General features: G+C 31.8%; 1 protein-coding gene across 6 annotated transcripts in view; it reads right to left on the reverse strand.

Moving 5' to 3' along the window:
- LOC145690290 (protein turtle-like) overlaps positions 1-13,168 on the reverse strand; it is a 614,494-nt gene that overhangs the window by 143,607 nt on the left and 457,719 nt on the right. The window lies entirely within an intron of this gene.

Genomic DNA, 13,168 nt, shown 5'->3' on the forward strand with positions numbered 1-13,168 from the left:
TATTAGATATAAAGTAAAAGAAAAAAGTGAAAGTGATTACAAAGAAAGAATTTGTTATATACTTAATATAATTCTAACATATATTCACATAACGAAGACTCATTACTGCAAATCTTGGAGATGGATAACGAACATACTGGAATGGCAATGGGTGACAAGTCTTCCAAAACGAGAAAAATGACTATATTTTGAAGAGTTCAAAAATAATATGTTTTAAATTTAATTTTTAAATTCCAGAATACCTATTAAATCCTTCTAATCAAATACGATAAGCTTATTTTCATATTCGAAATCAAATATACAAAATTAAGGGGAAAAAATTCATGTTAAATAGTTAAATAATCATGAAAACAGAAGTAGGGGTTGTGTATATACACACACAACTTCACATATCTGGAAACTAAATGTATGAATAAGTAAGACAGATATATTTACAATTTTGATTGCTTCCGAACGCTTTTTACAGCTACATAAATGCATAATAATATGGTGTGTAAACACATATCACTAATATATCTTTGAAGGAAATCAAATTATGAAAAATCATGAAAGGTTAAGACATTTAAAAAGGAAAAATAAATCCCTAACGAAGGACCAAACAAATGGGAAAACACAATTTCAAAAGGTAGCAATAATCTAAAGGAAATTGTACTTATTTTATGAAATTGTGCAAAAAGAATGTGAACCACGAATATGACTTAAATATCATATAAAGTTATTGGTAGCCATTTTCTTTCTTATTGATTCATCTGTTTTTTTTTTTTTTGTTTTGTTTTTTTTTAAAGTTTCATATTGCATTCTTCTGGTTTTTACAGAAAAATAAATACAGCAGAAATAACAGTGAATTTCAGAAGATTTTACAAATTTGAAAATATACTGGATTCGTGTCTTCTCAGGGAATGAAAGCCCAATTTGTTTTGTTATCTTATATAAATTGAAATTTAATAATTTGAAAACCAGATATGAAAACTGAACCTAAAGTTATATATTAAAAAAAATACATATTTTTTTTTGTTTCATCTTAACAAATTTGGCCTTTTGTTCGTATATTTCCCCCAAAATTAAAACATATTCTGACATTTACTTAATTAAATCGCGTTATTTGTATATAGAAAATACATTTTATGTAGTTCTTAGTTCTTCAGAACTTTTAGTGATTATCAAGCTTGTATTTAAATACACAAATTACTTATCTGGAAGTTGAAATATGAATAAATAACTTTAACAAATTGGACGACGAACACATGAGTAAAATTAATTTTATTCTTAACAAGTATTGTCAGGAAATTCTAAAGTTTAAGACAGAATGTGGAAAAAGATGTATGGGACAGGAAGTTTTAATATTTCTTTCAGCAAAATTAATAAGAAAGAAAAAAGACCAATCTTATTTATTTCAGTTAGCTATCACTGCAACAATAACAATGATGATGATGATTTTAATCTAGATTTTTCGTGTTTATATGTTTTGATAAAGTGAAGGATAATGATACTTTTGCATGACTCAACTGACAAATCCAAGGCGGCTGTCTGGTTGTCGCTTCTGAACAAATCATGAGAAGTTGTTCCCATAATGCTATTTTAATGATAGCCAAGTTCTGTATCTCTTCATGTGCCTAATATTTTATTCAATAATAATAATAATAACAGTAAAAGAAGTAGCTCGCTAAAATAAACATCTCTCTAAGTATTCACGCACGAAATCAATTCTCGTATTTATGTATTTCTTGTTTCAAAAAAATATTGTTTTTTTTTCTTAGAAAATATTCATCAACGATATTTTCATTCGAGTTACTATGTTGAACTTTGTGGTTTTGTGTTAAATATATTTCTCTATCTTTAATATCATTTGTTGATTTTGATATTCTTACATCTTACTTCTTTTTGATTCTCAATGATATTAATTTCTCTTTCTACCTTGTCTGGCTATTTCAAAATTTTCTTCCTTATTTCTCATTTCATTTTCACCATTTTTACACGTTTTAACTTTCAACCTTTTCTTCTTTATTTCTCACTTCATTTTTACTATTTTTACACATTTAAATTTTCGAAATTTTCTCCCTTATTTCTCATTTCATTTTATCTATTTTTACACGTTTTAGTTCTCAAAATTTTCTTCCTTATTTCTTATTTCATTTTTACTATTTTTACACTCTTTTAATTTTCAACATTTTCTTCTTTCTCATCTCTTATTTTCCTTCCTGATCTCTCTAATCTTTTATTATTTTACTTCTGAATTCACATTTTTTTACTTTATTTTTTTCATTTCTTTATTCTTTTTATCTGTTGTCTTTCATTTCCTTACTTATTACACTATTTTTTTTATTTCCATTGTTTAATAATTTTTTTGTCTTTTAAAGTTTCAAATTTAAGTTTTCGATTTTTGCATTTTCATTTGCTTATATTTAGGTATTTTATTTTCTTTGCAGTCTTTCTAAACAGTTATTCTTTACTTTTTTACCCTCTAACATTTTTGCTGTGTTTAAATATTCTTACTTCTCAATCTCTTTTGAGGATAATTTTTTGTCTTAAAATTTCCACTTTGTGACTTCTAACTTTATTGTTGTAGACTTTTTTTTTTTTTTGCCCTCTGTTCTTAATTTTCTACTTTTTACTTCAGCATTAACATTTCATTACTTTACTGACTTTTCGAAGCACGAGTTTCAGTTATATACGCAAAAGTTGCAACGGTGAAACTTTTCGTACCTAACGTTAAACATCTTGTAAATATATATTTTATGTATACATTTTTTATAATCGACATTTTACTGAAAGTTTACTAATCTAAAAATAAGATTGAAATATTTTTAAAAATTCTGCATTAACACACATATATGGATACAGTTCATTCAACAATTGATGTTAATGAATTAAGCGCTGAATATGTTCCATGTTTAATAAAGCAAGAAGCTTTAGTGAGGATAGATCATAAAATTGCTAAAAATATTGGAGGTAGGGGGATGGGAGATTAGTAAATCGACGGCTTGAGTATTTATATGATACTGGAACGTTGATCACCAAATGTAACCTACAAATTATACAACAAAACAATACTTCTGCAATGAAAATGTGGGGAATTCCCATATTAAATCAGCTGTCAGCGTAAAATTTCTTACGTATCTTACTTACGTTTTGGATCATTACATTTTTGGATATGATTTTGACTGTCACTTCTTAAGTTGGTCTTACATTCCAAAGTAACAGATGAAAAATAGTCACATCTTTACATTTTCTATTTCTCATATCTCAGAAATGAAGCAATTTAAGTTCTTGGTTTTCTTTTTCTATTTTCGCTTTCTTTCGTTCTTTTTCTTTGTCTTTTATCTGTGTATTCACCATTCAATTCATGAGAATCTGAGCATTTAATATACGCATTATTGTTTCCTTAGGCCATATTCTCTGTCAAGTTTGAAAAATCAGCCTGAGATCATTTTCCTATAAATACATTTCTGAAAAAGTATAGTAATTGTCTGTTTTTGGTGTCATGTAACATGTTTCTTTTCTTTTTTGTTGAATTTTATCCTTAATTTGTTATGCAATTATGCCAAATAATTACACAAGCAGAATTAATGTAAGCTTTCTTCAATACTTAGTAGATATGATACTATTTAGGGTTAATTTAATTACATTGGTTTCGACTTGCTCATCGTCGTGCAATATAGCATATACTGGAAAGTTCTATCAGAAAAGATAGAAGTGGTACCTTATATTTAAATAACAGAAATTTTTCTAGTAATCATGGCTGAGAAACATTTTTCAAGGCCACAAGCTGCCAGAAGTACGAAAAATCTGTTTTGGATCGCTCTAGTAGACTAACCAAAAGATCTGTTATGTTCGTCTTGTTTACTTGATTCTTTGGGTGATTGTGATATATATCAGAGAATGAACGTTGCATGTTGGGGCTCAATCATATTTGTGATTTAAAGATATTATCTGAGGATATTACAAGATAATTATGTGTGTGTGTTTATCATAAAAGAAATTAGTATTATTTGTGATAAGAAAATGAAGAGAAATCTAATTGGCGACAGAGTAAAGTTATTAGTTATGTCCAGTGCTTTAAGCTGGGAGTACGCAACAGTAGGTAGTAACGGTAGGTTTTCTTGAAGTTATTTTAAATGTCATTTCCTAGTCAATTTTTAAATATTGTATTATCATGCATATGATTGCATCAAGATTGTGCGAATTAACATTACAAATAAATGTTAAATGAGGGTATATAGGGAGATATGTTGAACGTATGGAAGTTGCTGTAATGCATATTCATGTTGAATACTGCATATTTTTTTTTTTTCGGAAAAAAGAAAAAGAACACTGGTTAGGTTTAATATACAGGCCTAACCTGATTACAAGAAGTGGATATTCCTGAGTTAATAAGGAACACACAGAAATATTGATTTGAGTATACATATTTTTAATATCTCTACTCCTTACCTAAGTTTATAAGATAAATATTTCACTTCTCTATTTGATTCTATAGTATTTGGCCTATACCTTGTCAAATTTATGAAATACTACTCTAAAAATATTTTTAGTCAATTTATTCTCGAAATTTTAACAGCAAGTGAAGATTGATAATTAGAAACTTATTATGATTTCATCGATAATTCTTTGGAAATACAATACATAAGAAAAGCAATCTAAGTATTTGTTATTAATGTGTATTATGATGTTATTTGTTCATTATGTATTCATAGCATTTTCTTGAAAAGATTATTGTCATTAGAAGATATATGATGCAAAACCTGAAATACAGAAGGCCTATCTGGTTTGCCATTAGGAACTGTATCACATGATCAAATCAAAAGTCATGTTGCGTGCTAAATCATTTGGAGATTCCAAATCCAGATGTGAGATATTTCAAGCACGTAACCTTCGCGTGGGGCGCCCTGAATAATTCACAGAAGATGCGTGTACTTTATCATTATTATTGATTGACTCAAACAATTTGACTTTTGACAATGTTCTAAGCATATTTACCTTACGTGCTATACATGGCTTTCAAGCTCTTCAGTATGTGTCTTTGCAATAAGCTTTCAATCAGCCATCATCTTATTATAATTTTTGAGATATGTGGATGACTTCATTTTTTCATTGACTTTCCATTTACATTAATGTTAATGTTGCTTTTCTTTTCTTTTTTTAAAACTATCTTGCATCCATTTTAGGACAATTTGCTTTTGGAATATACAATCTACATGGTATCTTCTAGATTTAAGCTGAATTTCAGATATCTTCCATAAAGCCTGTTCACATCATTGCAACTAGATAGGCCCTTCATTGTAAACGGCCACTGTTTTGCATACATACTACAAGTATTTCCATTAGCAGATAACTATTTATTCTAGAAACTACTTGAAAACTGTTTAAATTATTAAATTCTTAAATTTTAATTATTTTTAACTTAGTTTAAGTGATGCTTTACTTTATGTACTGAGAATTGAAGTGCTTTGTGATGTGCATGATAGTGAAAAAAAAATTTCTTACAGTATAACCTAGTGAACATTGTTGTGTGGTGTAAGAACGAGTATAATAAAGACAGTCACGATAATAGATTACAAACCATAACACATTATATTTTTAAAGTTTTCTTTTTCTTTTTAATCATGCAACATTAATATAATGTGCAAATTCTATTTAAATCAAGTAAATGTTAGAAATACAGAAATAATTGAGTATAATTACATGTTGCTAAAAATCGTTTCAGTTATGACTCTAGCTCTGTCTTTTACTAAAGTTGCTCCTAAAAATTTTAGTTACTTTTCAATATATAGCAATTTTTACTTACAAAGAATTTTAAATAATTAATACTCTTCTGACCCGAGTATATATATTTACTTATTAAAATTAAAATACGTCGTAACAGTTTCAATAACTTAACGTTATCTTCTGATGAGTTCTGCCAGTTAACATCTGATGAAGATAACGTTATCTTCTGATGCGTTCTGCCAGTTAACATCTGATGAAGATAACGTTATCTTCTGATGCGTTCTGCCAGTTAACATCTAATGAAGATAACGTTATCTTCTGATGCGTTCTGTCAGTTTACACTGATAAAGATAACGTTATCTTCTGATGCGTTCTGCCAGTTAACATCTGATGAAGATAACGTTAAGTTTCTTCAAACTATTACGAGCTTTTTTTTTTAATTTTAATAAATAAGTTTATACTTTGATCAGAAAAGTATTAATTATTTAAGTAATAGTTCTTCCAGAGTCAATATGGATGAAGTTACAAACAAATTGTTTTTCATCTTTATTTACAATAGTAATTTCAAAGTAAAAAAAATAATATCTTGTAAAACTGTCAATTAAATGAGAACACAGTGACTCAGGGGTAGGACGTTTACTTTTAGAAGCGAGGAGGTTTTCTGGTTCATTTCAAGGTCATGTAAGTTCGTGGCTATGAATTGTGTTCGTGAGTTTCCGCGAGGTTCTCTTGTCTCCTCTTATATTCTCTTTCCACCAATTCTTTCATAATTGAGCCGTTCAGATGCCAAACCGACTAACTCCATCAAACGAGATTTATCACTAGTGAGCATTTTAGTAACTAAGATGCAATGTATTTAAATGAGAGTGATCAGAATGTTTACGAATTCAAATGGTAAATTGTTACACTATGGAGTTAATCGATTTTGCCTCTGAAAAGAATGTATCTTTTCCAAGACCAAAATGTGTAGAACTAAAAAAAAAAAAAAAAATGGAGTTAGCCTCTGAACGCCTCAATTATTCCTCTCATTTAGACTTTTAAAGGGCACAATAGTGGAATATTAACATTACTTTTTATTCTATTTTTCTATTTTTATTCTATATTTTAAAGTGAAATTGAAACCAGTGTTCATTTTTTTTTTTTTTTTTTTTTTTAACGCAAGGATTTATGCTCCATCGCAATACACTGGGTCTACGCGAACTAAATCTTGTCGTATTTTGCTTAAGAAGATAGCTTCTAGAAAACGGTACGGCCGCATAACAACTTTTAAATATGCTATGTTTTATATATTTAAATATGTTATGTTATCATTGTTTTATATTCTAAAACTGAATATACACAGCACACACATACACACACACAGACCTATACATATACATACATACACACACACACACATATATATATATATATATATATATATATATATATATATATATATATATATATATATATGTGTGTGTGTGTGTGTGTGTGTGTATTTATGTATCTATGTATGTGTGTGTGTGTGTGTGTGTGTTGGGGTACTCACTGTTTGGAGAAATAGATAAAAAAATTAAATCATCTAGGATCTTAATTTGTTAAAACATACCGAAGATTGTCCGTTTAACGAAATAAGTACCGGTACTTTTGCTGCTCAGCAATACTTTCAATTAAAAATGTCTTTCTAGAACTCTATTATACTATCCCTATTTCGCAATACTGAATCCAGAGAAGTCAGAGCTTCGGATGATGAATATTGAAATTTACAAACTACTACTACTACTAATAATAATATATAAAATAAAGAAAAGTATCTTTTAAAACATTATCAGTTCATTGATTAAATAATTGGGTTTTTGAATCTATACCATATGAGAAAGGACTTATTTCTAAAAGTAGAATTTGAATTATCCTCGGTATTTTATCCGAAGCTTTATATTACCCATCAGGAATCGAACCAGAGACATACGCATAAAAAGAAGGCTAGTTAGTTACTTGAGTATGAAAGGTAAGCAAACTCTGTCAATATAGAATACTATTAGGAAAAATATTATAATATCACCAAACTTCGAGAAATTACTTCCTCATATCAACAATATTCTAATAAGCAGGGGTTGTAAAAGAGGGAATACAGTAATCTAGTGGTTAAAGTGTTGAACTCACGTCCGTGTGGTTCCAGGTTCAATTCCCGGCCGGTGCTTCCACCCAGTATCATGAGGCAAATTGGGAAGTCACGTGAATAAAAAGACGTGACGGCCACTAGGTCTAGAAAGCTCTTGATAACGCCTGTTAGAGACAGGCTGACTCGATGCGTTGACCCACGTGTTCGTCGCTGGGCTAAACGTAGTTCAGTCAGTCGCTAACGGTTGGCGTTGGAGCGACTCAGCCCTTCAAACGGGCCGTTACACCAAGTCGTTCGGTTTATGGGTTGTAAAATGCTCTTTTCAGAGATATAAGCTGCTGAAAATACATTTTTTTTTTAAACTTCTGAAGTGTCCTTACTTAAGGAATATGAGACTGTTCGATAAACTATAGACAAGATAATACAATTCTATCTAACATATTAATATTTGCGAACCGTACTATTTCTACACAATGCAATCTTTATAGAAGAATAAATTGAATAATGTTTGGAAATTTTTCTAATGTTCAATATTTTCTTCTAAATTTCTTTGCCTTAATTAAAGCTAAAATCTGACCAAAAGAAACCACTTTTAATAATAATAGTGTTACAATTTCGGCATTGTATCATTGCCTTCATCAGACGCATTATATCATTGTCTTCACCAGATAGATATAACGTATCATTGTCTTCATCAGACAGATATAACGTATCATTGCCTTCATCAGACAGATATAACGTATCATTGCCTTCATCAGATAGATATAATGTATCATTGCTTACATCAGACAGATATAATGTATCAATACCTTCGTCAGACAGATATAATGTATCATTGCCTTCATCAGATAGATATAATGTATCACTGCCTTCATCAGGCAGATATAATGTATCAATACCTTCATCAGACAGATATAACTTATCATTGCCTTCATCAGACAGATATAATGTATCATTGCTTACATCAGACAGATATAATGTATCAATACTTTCGTCAGACAAATATAATGTATCATTGCCTTCATCAGACAGATATAATGTATCACTGCCTTCATCAGGCAGACATAATGTACCAATACCTTCATCAGACAGATATAATGTACCAATACCTTCATCACGCAGATATAATGTATCATTGCTTACATCAGACAGATATAATTTATCAATACCTTCATCAGACAGATATAATGTATCATTGCCTTCATCAGACAAATATAATGTATTATTGCCTTCATCAGCACATTGTTCCCTTTGGTCAGATTTTAATCAAAAGCTACAATGAACAGCATTCATAAATTTCTTTATATACATTTTCCAATTGTTACGATTTACTTAAACTAGGTTTCAAACTTTTCTCCTTAGGGGTACAGAAAAATATTTTTTGCACTTTCGGCAGCTTCTCGTATTGAAAGAAAGTATTTTAAACATGTATTTATTTATTTTTCATTTAATATAAAGAATGACCTCCGGAAGTTGTTTGATGTTATTTTTCCACATACTGGTACAAGTTGAAGCTTTGGCCTGACTATGACACTTCTCTAAGATATTCAGTTTCTAATAACTACCTTTGCAGGACTCCACTACTTCACATAATTACTGTAACGCAGAAGATTAAGTCTGATGGGAGCTCATGTGGTTCATGTCTCGCATAGTTTCGGTTTTTGAACAGGAAGCTAAACTCTAAATCAACCAACAAGCTAACAAAGAAGATAAGGGAATTGTCACTTAATAATGGCATTACAAGCTTGTTCTCACATTAAAAAAAAAGTACCAGCGATTATGGAGACCCGCATTGTACCTAGATAAGTTGGTTGCAGGGAAATAGGAGTTCCCTTCAGCTGAATATATAGCTATATCCGGATAGGTTTGAGTGCCTCTTTTCAACTCCAAAAGTACACAACACATAAACCTAAAGCTTAACGTGTTGTCCTGAACTACGAGTAGTCTTACTCCCACCAGGAATTGAAACCCGTTTATATCTAGCACGTTAGCCTGCGTGCTGTTATCCAAGGTAAGGTTATAATCTCGATCAACCCTTAACATCGTATCTCGCATATTCTGTATGTTCCGCTGTTCTTCATCAAAACGATGAACGAAAGAACCGATCAAGGGAAGGATGGATGAAAAATGTAATGAAAGCTTTGGTAAAACTCAAGAAGACAGACGATAAGGATAAGTATATTTTTGTGAAATCTATATAAAAAATGAAAGTCACTATGTTTGTGAATTAATAATTTTGAATCACCCGACCAATCTCGATCAAATTTTCAACATAGATCAGGTTCGGGCCTGGGAGTTCTTTAATCATTTCACTTTGACGGTACAGCGTAGGAAGATATTTAAAACTAATCGAAAATGACCAAAATTAGTGTCGAATGCATAGTTTTCGGGGTCGCTGAGATGAATAGTAACTTTTCCGATGCAGTTTAAATCCAAAGTCACCCCTTTATGTCTAAAATGAAACGTATTCTCTCCGTGTGAAGAACGGGTATTATGCTAGTATATAATAAATAGGAGCGAGGAAATGAGCAGGCACGGGAATATCTTGAGGTAACTCATAGATATGGTGTTATCTACTGCAAGTTCAAATGGAATGGAATTGAACTTACAATCCTTCGGTTTACACCACTATGGAGGCGATGGGTACCAATAAGCTTACTACAATTACGATAACGATGAAAGAGATAAAGAATGGGCAGTTATATAATAGTTCTTTTACATATATTAAGAGGCTTAATCACTGCGAAATTAAAATATCCATAATTTTACAGTAATTATGTGATATCTTCAAATAGATAAGAGATAATCGAAATGTGGAACAAGAGCGCCCTAGACGATATTATTTTGCATGAGGTATCGTTATCACGAGTCACCTAGTAGCTTTCCGTTTGCAACCATTTATAAACGTGAAAAATAAATGCCGATTTTCTAAATAGCTGGAAATCGGGAGCAAATAAGTGAGTCGTGATAATGGTATCTCATGTGAAATAATATTGTCTAGCAAGCTCTTGTTCCACATTTCGATTATCTTTTATCTGTTTAAAGATATCACATAATTACTGTAAAATTACCGGTATTTTAATTTCGCAGTGATGGGGCCTATTAAAGAAAGACTTCCACTTCTGTATTGGTCTTTCCTTTTAAGAGCAAAAAACAAGTCCAGAAATACTTGAGAAAGTAGTTGATTTATTGGAATACCTTCGAGGAAAGTTAAATGTTTTGTGTCAGTGTAGCCGACACAGAAATTTAGCATTTGTATAAACGAAGACCAGTACCATCATCTCGTTTTTCTCTCTCTCTCTCTCTCTCTCTCTGAAGAAACAGAAAAAGATATCCATTCCAATTGGTTGGATTTATTGCAATCGATAAACTCTCTACGTCCTTTTAGCTAATCATGACATTATGAAGATATCGTTAGCTTTATAGCCTTCCATAAAACGGGGTGGATTTTATCGAAGTTCGATATTTCGGTCTTGCTTATCTCTAGACCTACAGTGGGGATTGGATGAAAAAAAAGGGACTTTTTTTTTGTAAGGGAAGGAACCGCTTCCATTGTCTCTGTGTTTGAACTTTTTTTTTTTAATTAATGCCAGTGGCTATGGTCTCTACAACATATAAAGATGATCTTGAGCTCAACTCAAGTCCTTCGGCAAGTAAATATAGATAAGAATACAATTTATTATACAATACAAAAAGTCATAAAGATATAAATATATCGTAAAGCCATAATAAATTATGTACATCAGTACAATTAAATTGTTACTTCATTAGTAAATATAGTTGAGACCCAAAAGTTGGTAGAAAATTACTTAATTATGATTTTAGTAACATGGCGTTTAGATAGAATTTATTTCCTAACAGCGAACTTGGTAGATCTTACGCATGCATAATTGCAAAATTGATACAAGAATAAAGTCGCAAATCAATTGGTCCGGCGTATACTGACCATCAAATAATTTTACGTAATTTATTCAATAGTTTTGATCCCATATCCACAAATGGGATATTTCTTCCTTCGTAGGAATTATGAAGACGTCGTACTCTAGTGGTTTAAGCATTAGACTCACGTTCGATTCCCGGCTGGTGACTTCCCAATTTTCAGAGTCCACCCAGCGTCCTGAGGTAAATTGAGGAGTCGCGTGAACCAAAGACGTGACGGCTGCTTGGTCTAGAAAGTTCCTGATATGCCTGTTAGAGACAGCTCGATGACCACGCGTCCGTCGCTGGGCTGACGTAGTTCAGCCAGTCGCTAACAGATGGCGTTGGAGCAGTTCAGGTCTACAAAAGGGCTGTTACGTCATTTTTTTTTTTTCGTAGGGATTCTGTTGAGAATTTAGCTGGTTGGCAAATGGTCGGCAAAGCTCCCACTTAAAACGTTGGCAGTTATATAGCCCACCAACAATGTTGGACCTACTATCTGTGCTGCTGGGGAATATCCTGGACTTTAAAAGGCGTAACCATAGTATATCTGTTCTGCACAGAGCAGAAGGGCATAACCTCAAAAAAAATTTAAACGAAAAAAGTTTAGTATATCAAGTAACATATTCCAAATAGTACTTTCCTCATACATTTCAATATTCAAAGAGATATACACTCACTGACAAACAAAAATGAAGAAGAAGAAGAAGGAATCGCCCAATTCAACTGAAATTCAGTAGATAATGTAGCGCTATGGAGGGTGTGTAAACGATTAGTTTTAAAGATCGGGAGCTTCGCGAATGGTAACGAGAGAGTAGTAATGTAAGCAGTAAGGAATTGAACCCAGGTGTTGTCAGTTAGTGTGAAGAGTGAGAGAATGAGTCAGCACAGAGTAGTAAGGTCAAGAAATATACATAATGCCTCGTCGCCGCATTAGACAACATTGCGAGCATTTGACGCTATTCGAAATGGGGCAGCATCATGAGATTGCATGACATCTGTTGGGCGTTTCGTGCGATTGCCAGACATGTAGAACGTTCCGATGTCGCTGTGGCCCGATGCTGGAGCCAATAAATACGTAAAAGCACCCATGCACGACCTGAAGGTTCCGGTCAACCTCGACAGATCACAACATGGGAGGATTATCGCAATGTACGTAAAGCATTACGTAAGCTTATGACGACTGTACCTGGCATCCAAACACAAGTAGTCGATTCTCTAGAACACCTTGTGTCATCCTGTACTATGTCTAAATGACTGATATCAGTTGGATTGCGGGAAGACCATCCTTTGCGTAGATTGCTATTAACACAAATGCATAAACGACAGCGTGTGGAGTAGTGTCGTTTAGGAATCCTCAGAAATGCAATGGATCATGTTTAGTGATGTATCTCGGTTCTGTATTACGACAGATGACCATCATGTGCGTGTGTAGTGGCA

This window comes from Thermobia domestica, chromosome 7 (genome assembly GCF_964235325.1).
Source record: "Thermobia domestica chromosome 7, izTheDome1.hap1.1, whole genome shotgun sequence".
NCBI lineage: Eukaryota > Metazoa > Arthropoda > Insecta > Zygentoma > Lepismatidae > Thermobia > Thermobia domestica.